Here is a 15291-nt window from a genome sequence, read left to right on the forward strand (position 1 = left end):
CTCACCTTGAGCACTGTGTGTAGTTTTGGGTGCCAGAGGATGGCTATGAAGATGAGAAAGTGTCTGCAGGGCAAGATATGTGAGGCGTGGCTGAGACACCTCAAAAAAATAAGGCTGAGGGGAGGTCTCATGGTTGCCTTTAGCTCCTCACAAAGGGAGAACAGCAAAAGCATCCCATCCTTTCCACTCCTGTGCATTGCCAGCAGAGTCACAGTCCTCTGGAGCAACGCCAGACCTCATGCTCCGGCTTTCTGCTTGCTCCTGGCACACACCTGGTAATGAAGGCAGAGCTTTCTCTGGGTCTCCCAGAAATTGCACCCAGTGGCTAGGCAGGTTGTGCTTGGATATGCTGGCCAAGCTTTCCTAGGAAAAACTTAGTTAGTCACTGCCATGCGTCTGCCATCATGGTATCTATCCAACACTTATAAACAAAGAAGGCATTAGGAAATAAAGCACAATTAATAATTACGAATCTCATTAACATCCTAAAATATAACCAGAAGACCCAGACTAATTTACTAACTGTAATTTTATCATAATCTTTTTCCCTGTGTTTTTTAATCACTGTGTCAAGTGTTATTCAATTTGAAGAAAGAGTATCACCATCAAGTCCTGAGAAACAAGTGTATGGTCTCACAAGACAGAAGAGGCAAAGTATTTCCGTGTAAAATATTAAAACAATGCAATGAAGCAGCACATTAATTTTGGTGTTCAAATGCAAAATTCTACAGATATTTATTATTATTTGTATTATGTTTTCTTGTATCCTAGAATTATTGGTTCATAGCAAGGTGCCATTTGCTCTTATAGTATGGAACAGGGCAATTCTTTCAAATAAACTCAAGATAGACCTGTGTTATAACTTTCAATAAGCTAAACAAGATAATATTAGAGAGAATAGATCACTCTTTCTGACCAAGATCTCCCATAAGTGCATTTATGATTCCCATACCTAAATTTTTTCAGTAGATACAAACATGAGCCCCAATTGTAGCACACACGTTCACAGAAGTGCTTCAGAATTCCCAGTTCCCAAAAAGCTATATAAGAGTTTTATACAGTTATGAGTACTGAAAATTAGTCTAATGAGGAATCTACTTAAATTTAATTGCATCATTTAATTGGACAGTTTAAATTGCTAATCATTTTGTAAGTATTACTTTCTAAGTTGTTTTTAGTGGATAGCTTTCCCTTTTTATTGTTGCTGGAGAAATTCAGTAATAATTAACAGACCTAGGTTCAATTACGCTTCTGAAAATAAGCTATGAGACGTCTCATAAAGGGAGACTATTAACAGGATTTGAATTTATGACCTTCAAAATAGGAAGCAAACACTTTATGCACAAACTTTTGATATGGTCTGAGAATTAATGGTCACTAGATTAGCCACAGAAAGGCTTTACTCTTGTTTTTGATTGCGCAGAAGCATATAGAGAATAAGGTGCAAAATTATACAAGAAGAAGTATAACAGCAAAAGAAAACACTTGAGAAAGCTTGTTTTTCCTAAGAATCCAGCTCCATACACATGTCATGGTGTTGTGAGAATGTATAATCAATGGATATTAAGATGTCATAATCACAAGAGAGTTAGGCAAAACAGGCTAGGATAATAAGGAGAATAAATGGAAGGCTTACCTGCAGAAAGCACCAGAAGAAGGGATCTCCAGAAGAGATCCTTCCCCACTGGTAGCCAGCTCTTAAATAGGTCTAGGAAGGGTGGAGCCAGGCTCCACCCCTTCCGGCAGCACAGGTGAATTGCCTTCACCTGTGCTCCTCTGGCTGACTCATGGCTCGCCTCAGGTGATCAGAGGTTCAGGCCGTGACTCAGCAGTTCCCATACACAGAAGTTGATCCTAGTGTATATTTTGAGTTTATTTAAAAGAAAGCTAAGTCCATACCTTCCTCTATATGAATTTACAGGTTTTAATTTTTCAGTATGTTTATTATTGGTGGCTCAAGCAGCAAAACATCACAGAATAATATGCCAGTGTCTGTGGTATGCACTACCTGGTGAAAGTTGGTAGTTGTATATTTTCAGATATTCTTTCACATGTGGGGAGTTTGCCTACCTGGTTCCCATGACTGGACTAGGGCAGCTGGAGATTTGTGAACATCAACAGCCATAGCAAAGCCAAAGTCAATGGGAATTGCTGAGTCTGGCAGGATAGCGGTTGTGACACCAAGCATATTTGATCTCAAAATTCTCACTAGCCTCTAGTGCCTTCTACTCTGCTGTAATTAGTGGTGGGAGCATTTTAAGCTGCAAACTATAGAGATGTCTGAGTCCTTTTTATGGCTAACATACAGGACTCAGTTTGACACGAGAAAACTATTAAACACATTGGCTTTTTGACAGCTAAACAATTTGTGCCACATTTTCTTTGGCCATTAGGACTAAATATGTGTCTCTGCTTCCCTCATATATAGAATTACAAAAAGTTTGCCACATTTTCTGTGAAATACTTGACTATGCAGAACATTGTACAGATAAGGGTTTTAGAAATGAGTGTTCCAGTAGGACTGTCAGGAAAACTAAGCTGTTGAAGTTTTTAGCTATCAGGAATCCCAACATTTTCTTTGTGAACTATCAGCTGCTCTATGATTTAAACAGCAAAGCGGAATATTGTGCAACTATTGACAACTTGCAAAATTTAAGCATTACCATGCTTAAAAAAAACCCAACACACCTATTTGAGACAAATCAGTTGAAGGGGTGTATTACCTAAATTCCTTTGGATCATTGGTGAGGACTGTGGCATTGTGGCACAGCAATAATGTGCCAATAGTTGGTTTGTCTCTCCCTCATGGTTATGTGGCTCTGGGTGCTGCTACTAGCATTACTTTCCAGAAATAGTTTTAAGTAGTGGACTGGGACAAAGAGAGAAATGTAACTGATTACATTTAATTAAAGAGAATAAAAACCGTGTTGTTAGATTTTAATAATACACCTGATTATAACAGCTCCTGATAGCTTAGTGATGTATGGGACAGAAAAACCCACATGCAAACATATTTGACAGTTCTGACTTTTAAAACAAGAAAAGCCATTTTTCATCTGTAAGAGGGAGGAATGGGTTGCATTGTCAAATATGAATCCATTTCAGGTGAAGCTGATGACTTAGTCAAATATTTATTAAAGAGGAAAGAAGTATTTCTAGTGACTTGTTTATTCTAGCTCTTGCTCACACTGATATGATTTCCTCCTCTGAGTTATCACATTGAAACCTTCCTTATAACTAACTTTGCCTTTCCAAAAAGTTTCCAATCTGCATCCAACTTTTCCTGTGTTTCAATCCTAAAAAAAGAAAACAGTCCATTTGACAAGGGGGTATGTGGCTTCCACAGTCCCCAGCATGAGGCAAAGGTTCTGGCGAGGTGGGAAGAAGGAGAATACCTCTCCAGGGAAGGTACAACATCATCATGACCAGTCTGTAGTCTCAGGAGATGGTTGTAAATTCAGATTAGTAATGTTTGAACCATGATCGACACTAAAGATGAAACTGCTAAATACTGTTATTGGTCTCTCTTGTCTCGAGCTATTCTGTGGAACTAATTGCAAAACTACATCTAATATAAAAAGAATAGAGTGTTTCAGCTTTATTACAGATACATTATTGCCTGCATAATATGAATAGGATGAAATAAAAATTACATTCAGATTTGGGAGCATTTCGTTCATGCAATATTTGAAGTCACTTTTAATATGCTTGCCACTAGTAAGATAGTAATTAAGGCTTTTACAGTACTTCCATCACTGGATCTGAAAGTATCCAGTGCAAAGGGGGGCAGATACAACAGATTGCCGATATTTCTGCAATTCTAAAGAGATTAACAAGCAGACAACCTGCAAAACATGTTCAATATAATGGTATAAATTAATGACAATATTGATGGAGACGTTCGCCTTTATTCACTATTTAATACTGCAGATCAACTACTTGTGACAGTAATAATGACAAATGGAAATGAAAGTGTTTTAAATTGATTCTGTCTATATAAATTAATCATCACTTTCATTAAAAGAAATGTCTTTGGGCTTTTAGGGAACAGAATTCTTCACACACCAGTGTAATCTAAGGAGAATTAGTTCCTTTTAATGTACTTTATAAATAACTTAAAAACTATTCAGTGGGCATCATGTTCTTTTCAGGTCCTGAAATACCACCAAGGTCCTCATTAACCTGCTCTCTTAAGCGGAGAACTCTCAACAAGACATGTGTGAGTAATGTGAGTTTTCCGTTTCCTCTGACCAGTTTTCATCACAGCGCAATGGCAGACAGAGTTCCCCAATGACTAGGCTTTGTATGAAGTTTGTGTAGAGCATGTTTTCACCAGACTTCATCTTATTTTAATTGAAATATTTACTTAACAACTAAACAGTTATCCAGTAAAAATTAATGCAGCTTATCTTGTGCTTACCAGAACACGTTCCAAAAATATCCAAATGCATTTATAATCAATCCTCACTTCAAAAGAAGTTGTAACTTCTCTCTTCATGGAGCTCTTTTTCCTAATGAGAGTTGGCTGCATAATTGATCTTAGCTTTCCTGATAAGCGTTGTTTTACTTTGTGTTAACTTCTAACAATCCTGCTTATTTATTACCGAGTTATTCAGTTATTATACTTGTATGAAAAATAATTTAATGAAAGCATGCGAGCAGGTCATTTTGCGTGACCTGTGTTCCATCAGGGATTTCTCTAAATGTGATTATTTTGTTCTTGTTACTGGCAAAGGAGAAGTCTTGAGCCGGGTGTTATGATGGAGACTGCCCACACCCTGGCCTGGCCCCAGCCACTGCAGAAGTTCCAAGGCGCTTTTTCTGGGCATCCAAGTGTGGGAGATAGCAGCCAGCATACGTGCCAAAGGGCGTGTGGTCTGCTCGACTTGCTCTTTTGTACTCACAGGAGCACATTTTCATATCAGCAAGCACATTGAGTCTGTGCCAGTGTAGACCACATTTGAGGGGTAATCAGCAGAGTGACATACAAGGTCAAAAGCTTTCTGATACTTCCTAGGGAGCCACTCGGTGGGGAAGGTGCACTGCCACAGCAGCCCCATGCTGAACTATCATTACTACAGGAGGATAAGGATATGAGTCCTCAGAACGACACTCTTTCCTTCAACTGGGACCAGGGCTGGGCAGATAGCGAGGCTTCCCTTTGCCCCCCAGTGCTCCACTTCATGCACATGCAGGTTGGGTGTTCCCCATGTGAGCCAAGAGAACATGCACATATATCATTTCAAGTACTGCACGCAGCACTGACAACAGACATAGGCATAAATTCCTCTTTTTATTACTTCACTGCAAGGTACAGCAGTCATCTCTCAGGCCTGCTCACACCCTTTCAGTTGTTGCTTTCCATGTGTATTCAGTTATTCAGTTTTACTGGGGAGTTGGTTGTGGAAAATGATGTTCAGCCTTGAGAGTCTGGGAGTGGGCTGGAAAATTCTAGGACTACACAAGGGAGATCTTGAAGTGGGAGTTTTATATTGGAGATATAAATACAACAGCTCGGTCCAGATAATATTCCTCACTGGAAGAAACAGCAATGACAACATCCTAACAACCAGCAGTGGCAATATGAGGATGTTGCAGTATACATTGTAATATTGTGTTCTACTTTAATTTCCTTTCTAAAAGTAATCTGCAACAGCTTTCAGGGGTATTTTGCTACTGAGGTTTTCAAACCTGAGAGGGAACGTAGATCCTGGATTACAAACCATTACTTATCCATCAAAGACAATCTCAGCTAGTCTCTCCAGTGACTTTACAGGAACAATCAATGTAATGATAGGCTTTGGAAATAGCATTACACAGAGTAACATTTGCTACTGAATTGTGAAAATCAAGTTTGCAAGCAGTCTAGCCTGATGATCTGCTTTAGGTAAACAGTTGAGCTGTTAGGAGTAGTGAAAACAAGTGTTACTTTCCCTTCTATACCTACTGGCCTCACAGACTATATTCTCCCTTGCAACATTACCTCCAGCATCCATAGAATATCATACTCAATTACAGCTCCACCGGACATTTACTGTCACTCTAGCAAAAGGTAACATTGTCTTCCTTCCTTTCTCTTGCTTGGTCTCAGCATCAGCTTAACAAAACAGCGTTTCTAGGAAAAACAGTGGCTTTTTATTTTTTTTCGTCATGGACATTTTGAAGGTCGAGTAAACATTTATTTATTTTATTTAATACTGTGAAGACAAGATTAGGATAGTATATAGTTAAAATTTCATCTTGATGCTGTGATTATATGTTTTACTAACCTGCAGGTGTGAGAAAATTTTCACAAAAAAGAAAGAAGAGGACAGAAACATCTTTGTCAGAATTTTGGCAATTTGGATGTGCAGGCAGATCTCCTGCTTTGAAGAGAGACAAAACAATGAAGGGTCTTATTGACTGGATCATACGGATTCCCCATGCATTTGTGGGATCAGGACAAATACTCTGCCTAGTGACTTTATGCATTCTAGCAAAAGCCACTTCACCAACAGGGAGGATGATGCTGAGATGTGGAGGTAGGATTGCAGTGGCATGCTCATATTTGTTCTCAGTACCACCATAATAACAGAGACCTCACCAGGAGCCAGGGAAAGGCAGCTCTTGCCCCAAAGACTTCCACTGGCAGAGACATCAGAGCAGGCTGAACAGATATCCATTCCAATGAATAAACAGGGCTCTGTGGTGTTAGTTTCCAGCAGTTTGCCCAGCGTCAGAGACCTGCATGGGTCCTGCATGGTAGCATAGAGTAAGGCTGCTCCTTTGTCTCAGCAATATCTTCTCTCTTAATCCCACTGATTCGGAAGGTTTAGTTTTAGTCTTAAATTATCTTTCATATTTCAGTGTTGTTTACAGAAAAAAAAGACAGAGGGATTCTGGAGCTGATTTAATCTAAACACAGAAAGCTCAAGGCTGTCCAGACCTATAAAAAGAAATAAACTCCTCTGGAGATCAGAACTGTAACAAGAACAGTTTTGTTAGCTCCAGTTGTTTAACAGTTATTTAGCTCCAAGGAAATTAAATTTATTTTGCAGGAGCTAGGTGAGCTGTGTATGTGTTTGCTCCTTATTTACTAGAAAAAACTTTGCTTGTGCAAAGGAGAAAATAAAATCTTGGCACTATCAAGGCTCCATTTATTATATAAGTGTGTTTTGGTTTATTTCTCAGTAGCACTTATAAGGATGTGTTTGTGAAATGAATTTCTAGAGTAACTTAAATAATTAATGAAAACAGGATGTGTATGAAAAAAAGAATTCATTAAATGGATATGTAAATGTCCATGCAGCCACATATAGCATACAAAACGTATAACACACAAGTATATACATAACACACAAGATAAGGGACAAGCCTGGGAATAAATCTTTGAATCAAAGATGAAGATCCCAGAGACTCACTATTCAGGAATGCAAGCATTATGTTTTGTTTTTTTTTTTAAATTTGATTTATTATTTAAGAGAAGGGAAATAATGATGAAATTTCCAGAAATTTTATGTTAACAACCAGACTAATAGCCTCAAAAGAGGCCAAGGAAAACACTAAGTATTCTTTTTGTAGCTGAGCTGGAGCAGTGTGCATAATTTTCCCCCATAGCAAGGCAGGCAATCAAAGCAGTAGGCCACTGCTACCAGCAATAATGGGTAGCTTCTGTGGCAGCAAAGGAATGACTGCAGAAGAGACATGAGGAATGCTTCAGAGTCACAGGTCAAGCTTTAATGGCTAGTGAAGCCAAGAGCAGAATTCCTGCAATTCCTCCTTCATGCTGACTTGGTTTGATAAAAAGGCATTGAGAGGGCATGCTCACAGATACACCTTGTAGCCTTTTGAAAGTTTAAATATGGTAGATGGAGTTGAAAATCAGTGTGTGTTCATCAAGGAGTGGCAAGACATCGCCAAGTTATAGCATAAGAAGCTACAAAGAGGATCTCTGGAAAACCTTGCATTGTGTACATGTGCACTAACAAAAACAGTCTTAGATGGTGGTTTTGTCATAATTACAATAGTTTCATTATTACCTACAGTTAGTATAATAGTTTCATTACCTAAATCCAGTCGTTTTTAAGATGTGCATTATGTAACAGTCTCCCCTCAATCACAGGATTCGACTAATCATTATTCATTAAAATCACCTTCCCAGGCCATTTTCTTTTGAAGTAGCAAGTCTGAATTTAAAACAGAGCATTAAACATTCTAGAATACAATCAGGTGGACAGTTCCATCCAGAAGGCATCTCAAAATCTTTTGTAGTGCATCTCGAAATCCAAGTCCAAGGCATGTCACAAAGTTTTCACAGAATCACAGAATCGCAGGGATTGGAAGGGACCTCAAGAGACCATCAAGTCCAATCCCCTTCAAATGCAGGTTCCCCACAATAGATCGCACAGGTAGGTGTCCAGACAAGTTTTGAATATCTCCATATAAGAAGACTCCAAAACTTCTCTGGGCAACCTGTTCCAGTGCTCTGTCACCCTTACTACAAAGAAGTTCTTCCACATATTTTATGGAACTTCCTATGTTCAAATTTTGAGCCATTGCTTCTTGTCCTATTGCTATGCACCACTCAGAAAAGTCTGGCCTCATCCACTTGCCTTCCTGTTCCCTTTAAATATTTATAAACATTAATCAGATCCCCCTTCATTCTTCTTTTTCCCAGGCTGAACAGACATAGATTTTGTTATAAGCAATCAGGTAACCATTGATTTCTATGGAGATAAGAAGTGCGTATTAACCCAGTTAATTCTTGAACACCCTAACTGAGCTTTTAGTAGTCTAGTCAGAATGCTATGCCCTTGTAGCACCCTAATTAATGCAGAAAATCCATATTAATAAAAACAGTTCAAATTGTTGGTAACTGCATCCCCAGATCCCTGTATTGCTGACAGAATAATAAGTAAATAAAATAAAAAGTGACATTGAATCTCCAGCTCCCAGCTAATCAGATAGTTGGGTACAGACATATATTATCAAAGAATTGTTGTCCAAAGAAAATAACTGATTTCTGTTGTGCACAGTGGTCTGAATATGTGATAGTGGCTACTTTTATTCTGCTGTTGAAATGTTCATATTTGCCAAAAGCAAAAGTTCTAATTGTAAACAAACATTTTGTCTTGGTTTTTCCAACTGTAAGTGAGAGGAATACTGCTACATGCCAGACAGCAATCCTTCAATTAATTTTAATTCATTTTTGAAAAACCACTGAAAATGCATAGCATGTAGTATGGTGAGGTAGGTACTGTCAGCAAATCAGAAATGGCAAATGTCATGCACGATTCTAACCCAATTGGCAGTATTCAATGGAATCACAAGCAGCTGGAGTGAAGAGAAAAGTAGTTTTTGTTGTTCTTTGTTTAAATATCTGCTTGGTAAAGTCTTGCTCATTAGAATTTAATGTTAGTTTTCAGCGATTCTTGAGTCAATGCCTCAGTGACAGACAAAAAAACGGTAGAAAAATGCAGTCAAGCAGCAACAGAACTGCACTTTGAAGACATTTTCTTACAGATTCTATTGAGCTATGAACACTGCCATTGCCAGTGGAAACAAAAGCAGGAAAAAAAACCCAACATGTTTCAGAGCCTGGTGTCTAGTCTTAGCTTATGTGGTCCTTAGATGCCCCTTTTGTGTTTCACTAATGGCAACATTGAGGTGCAAAGCACTAGACCAGCACAAAAAATAAAATACAATTAAAAAAGAAAACATACAGCAAATAAATGGGCATAATGGGCAATTCTTACAGTTGTCTGAAAGCTTTAGAAATGTAGGTTTAATGTTATGGTCAGCTGTGTGGAAAGCTGATGAAACAGAACATGGTACATCAGTCAAGTACCAGATCAATTGCAGCTGGGCTTCCCTAGTCCCAGCAGAACAGTGCAAAGCCACCACATCAAATAAGCCAAAACCTAAAGCCAACAATAAACCAAAGGAAAATGGGATTGGGGCCCAAAAAGAAAATGTCTACATTTGAAAAGGGGGAAAAAAATAGTATGGAAAGTTGTGACACAAATGTCTTAGGATGTAAAACTGCCGGCAAATATACTCAGAGCATGACACATGGAGAATGTGAATGACTCAGATGAAGTTAAGCTAACTGTAGTGCCAAAAAAAGAGAACAGAAGCTTTGTCCAAGAAGCCCAGTCATGCATAGCCTTCAAGAGGTGAATAGGTTCAGCAAGTGTACTGCCATGCACATGTTAATGGAAAGCATTAATCTGCCAATCAATACCCCAGTAGAACTGTTCCCTATCACAGAATCATAGAATATCTCAAGTTGGAACTGTCCCATAAGGATTATCAAGTCCAACTCCAGCTTCCACACCAGGCCACCTAAATGCTGCCCTGAGACCCAGATAAATACGTTCTGCAGTTTTTTTAACAAGTTGAACAATAGCGTCCTGTCTGTCTGCTTCATGTCGATGCAACCACACCAGCCTCCCTCTCAGCAGCAGCTATCCACAGTTTGAGTGCTCAGGCTGGGAAAGGATGGAAAAAACTAACCCCTGAAGTTGCATGAGAAACGATAACCCTAAATGCTAAACACTGCACTCCTTTCTCACTCCATCTCAGTGGCTACATTTAAGTCTGCGGTCAAACAGTTACACAGAAAGCAAATGAAGCCTCTCACAGGTCAAATGGATGTGTAGTTGAGTCTAGTGGTTTTTGTCCATGGTAGTTTAGAGATATCTGTCAAGAGAGAGGACCTAATCTGGGGATTTAATTGGTGTGTAGCAATGGAAGCGAGAAAAGCATTAGCAGCTTCCTATCAACAACTTTCATCTTTTGCAGCTGTTTGAGGAAATGGCTTGCTTTGGAACAAATTAGTGGAAGCTTAGAGGACTGTGTTTCAATTAATCACAGAAGGAAATGGGAGGAAATGGGAGAGTCTTTTTCATTAAACTTTATTTTTAAAAAAATTGTGCTTGCTGTATTTCTGTTCTGACATTAACAAAGGTGCAAAAGAAATTTAAAGGTTGAGCCTGTTAGGATTTGAAACGTTTATCTGCTGTGAAGTGATCTTCATCCATAGTCGTGTGCTAAGAGGCTGCTGGCAGATGAGGCAAGAATTTTGTCCCTGCCATCAAAGTTTTTAGTGGGAAGGGATTTGTGACATTCAATTTAACAATGGCAATAATAACAATAGTAGTAATAATGATAACTATTATTATATGATAATAACTATTATTATTATTATTGGTGTTTTTGTTACTGTTATTATTGAAAGTCAGTGTACAGGAAGATATGAAAAGCAAGCCACTAAGGAATAAAGGTAAGAAATAAATCATGGAGATGGTATTTATTTGTGCAGACCAAAAGAGACATTCCTTAGAAATGCAAATGTTACAGCCTTAATTACACAGCTGAAATTAGATACTGTAGCGGAAGCAAAGCTGTTTCTTTTAGATATATTTTGGATCAATTGATCAAACAATCTGGGCATTGTGCTTTTATTTTCAGGATTGATTGAGCATCAGACTACAAAACAAATGAAAGGCCAACTATACTGCTCATTACCCTTGCTGGAGGATTTACAGCCAAAGCAGTTGCTTTTTACAACAGAACGAATATGTTGTTATCCACAGAATTTGTCACAGTGGGAAACCCTTTTATGTGGTTCATCTTTCCCCTTGTTTTTTAATTATAGAGTAGTGGATGAACTTTGCCACCCTATTAACTGAGTGTCATCTTTTCTATAAAGACAAGTGACACTATTTATGATTCAAAGTCCTGCTTGAAGGAGAGTAGTCTCCTTGGCTTGAAAAGAATGCTTTTTCAGTCTGTGGTTTTATATTAAATAATTCCCCACCACTATATTGTAACACCCAGCACCAAACAGCTAGCTTTGACAGTAAAACCAGCTGCAGGGCAGAGATGGTTTTAACCCCAGCAGCATTTGTCCATGCAGCATAAGTCCAGGCTTATTCTATTATATGGGAAGAGATAGTATGAAAGCAAACAGTGCTTCTGAATGAAGGTTAGAATTGTACCTGGGCAAGGACCTGGATCAGCTCTCAAATTCTACAGTAGCTGGCTTCAAACACCTAAAACAAGCAAAAAAACATTGCTGAAATCTCATGTTTAAAGTAGAGCTAACACTGACCCAAACCTTCTCACACAAAGGTGCTGGGAAGACAGGCAGGTTCAGAATCAGCAGAGTTCTGTCCTGATATTGGATCTGGGATCTCACCCAGATGAACACTGGTTCTCAGCAACAGCACGGCTCTAGCCATGCTGCTGTTCAAACACTGACTTTAAAATGTTCAATACTGCCAGACCGTGCCAACTAATGAACCAGCTCTGTCATGCTCAGAAGTGACCCTTTCCAAAAGTGACCAGCAATGGTGGGGCTGTGTGAAAGGCTTTCCCAGCTGCCTCCTCTTCCCGCAGGCAGGCAGAAGACTTTAACCTCCAGAATGCTGAATTTTTATAGCCATTATATTCTTTTGTACACCAGAAAAAACACCCAGAATTCCTATGATCCAATTTTTGTTTACTGAAGCTATCCTGTCTTTATTTTATCTAGCATTTTAAATCTTCAAGGATATTATTCTTTAGTGTGAAATTATTCCTGAAATTATTCCTATCAGCGGAGTGACATTAATAATAGAATTATAGAATTAGTAAGAAGAGGTATCTCTCATCATGAAGACTTCTGAGATGAAGAAGAAAACTTGCAGACACAGTGAGGAGCATTTAGTCACCCATCCTACTAGCTCCACTCAGTGCTGTACTTCAGCACATTGTCAGTCTCAGCCCCTGAGATTTACTGTATTGCAAGTGGGGCTGCAGCCATGCCACGCTTCCTTAATATCATTCTTCACTTCTGGTTCTTGTGTGAGCATGGAAGCACTGGCAATTTGATTTCTTTTTACTTCCAAATCAAGAGAAATGAAAAAGATCTTATAGATCTGTTATTTGAAGCCTTATCACTTTTTGGCTTGTACTTGTACTGTCAAAACTAACAGTAAAAGCATTTTCTCCTTATTATATCTCAGTCATCAAATAGAAAAACCTGAAAGACAGCACATGGGAGAGAAGAGGGAAAAGGTAAGGGCTAATGAACCAAGGGAGCGAAAAGGAAAGCAGAGAAAAGCCAAAATGAGAAGGAAAAAAGATGATGTGCAAAATTCTGACTGTCCTTAAGATCAGTCAAAATCTGAGTATACACTTATTAGTCCAACAGAATCTCCTCATGGTACGTGATTATAGTCAATGTATTCTCATAAACAAAGTCCAGCTTTCTCACAGATAAATCTATATCAAATTACTGATTAAATGTGGCAGAAACACCTAATAATCAGCTACGTAACACAAAAGGCTATTACTTTAAATTTAAGGCATTAGAATGATTGACTTAAAAGAGATTTGGATATGGAATGAAGGTGATGCATTGTCACCTTTTTTTCTTCAAAACTTGAAGATCTTCATTTTACAGTTACAAAGAACTCAGTGGTTCTGTGTGTATTTGTTAAGGAACAACACAGCATTTCTGGTTCATGACTGAAGCAATAAATAACACAAATAAATACTGATTTTACAGATACAGATGGTACCTTTAGATGGAGGGCCAGAAAGATGGTGACTTTCCTCATATCAAAACTCTGTTTTGCTCTTCAAGTAGTGTTTTCAGTGTTTTGATCAGGCAGATCTATTGCATTCCTTTTTTTTTCCTTTTTTTTTTTTTTTTCCTCTTTCCTCTTGCCAGATTGGACTTCTCATAAACATTCACAAAATGAATAATCTAGAGTTCTAAATCAGGAAGACCCCATAATGAAACACCAGTATTGCTCAATACACCTACCCAAGAAAGCTTTTTCCTATTTTTCCCCCAACAACCAGGGTCTGAATCCCATGAAGAGGTTTAAGGTGACTGTGCCCTGTTTGATGAAAGGCCCTGTAAATTTACAGTGATCTATCTCAACTTAAGACCTACTGAACCAAGAGTCATATATGATGGATCCCCTGAAAGGACTGCTGTAAATTCAAAGAGCATCTAGTATTAGAAAAATGTTTTTCCAAGTGGGTTTCATTACTTTTTCCTGATTTGCATAAGCCTCGTGGCTTTGACAGAAATGTGCATATGCAGAAAAGCTTTTTCAGAGTCTGTTCTATTTGTTTGCATTTTCAGATATCTTTCACACAGGAAGCAGTGAACCTGTAAAACGGTGATATCTGTAATTTAGTGAAACCTAAGAAGATGTGATCTTCACAGCCAGAACTGGTTTCAGTAAATTGAAGTAGTAAATTGCTAAATTGAAGTAAAGTTTGGGTCTCCTCTGTTCCAGAGGACACAACACGCAAATTAGGAGCAGCTTGTGCTGCCTGTGCTGGCAGTCCATATCCACCCAGATACAGCAATATGGCTCTGCCCTACTTCTCAGGGCACCAAGGATAGTTCTACCCCCAGAGATCAGAATGGATCTCCAGAACAGCTGGAGATTGTAGCTCTCCAAACTGAATTTTAAAAGACTTTTCACCTCACAGGAAGATGCAGAGATGAATATAAAGTTTTCAAATTAATGTAAAATTAGGTTTTCTGTCTGTTTTGATGCTTCATCCCTGATCCCAATAACTATTTTGCTGCTTGGCAGGGAAGTTATACTGACTAAACAGCTTTAGTACGACCACAAAACCACTTCAAAGTCTGAGAAAGAAGAAAGACAGTGTCTGCAGCTGACCAAGCTCCTGTTACGAAGGCCTTGCTTCCTGTCCACCCATCCTGGGGTCAGTGACTCAAATGGGGTTAGCTGTATGAGCACAGCTGTGAGAGAACATGCCACCAGCAGCCAACCCGCAAAAGTAGCTACAGACATCAGTCCAGCTCTCTGCCAGCAGAATTATACTCCCCTGGAAAAAGACACATGAATTATGAGAGATCCATGTGATGGAGGACAAGACTGAGCTGAAGCAGGGATAGTGGTCATGGCAAGTATGTACCCATGGAGGGTGTTGCCCACCTAGTCTGGCATCATGAAGAGGTTTTCAGGGTTCCTCTTAGCAGATCTAGTGTTCGAAAGGAGGCTCTGCCCCATGGACTCCAGCACCTGGATGCAAGGAGATGTATCAAGGCTGAAATAATTTGTATTTGGTAAGATTTTCTTTCCTTTCGCCTCCTTCCCCAACATTTCTGCCTTGCTAGCAATGGGGTGACTGGTGTAGAAATTTCCTTTAACAGTGAAACCACGGCAGGAGTTTCAAATATGACTTAATTCTGTATTTGCAACCTAATCGTAGCACTCATCAATGAGTAAAAAATATACAGAGGTCATCAGAAACCTAGTCAGATTTGTATTAGCA

The sequence above is a fragment of the Tetrao urogallus genome (assembly GCF_951394365.1).
Source record: "Tetrao urogallus genome assembly, chromosome: 4".
In the NCBI taxonomy this organism is placed as follows: domain Eukaryota; kingdom Metazoa; phylum Chordata; class Aves; order Galliformes; family Phasianidae; genus Tetrao; species Tetrao urogallus.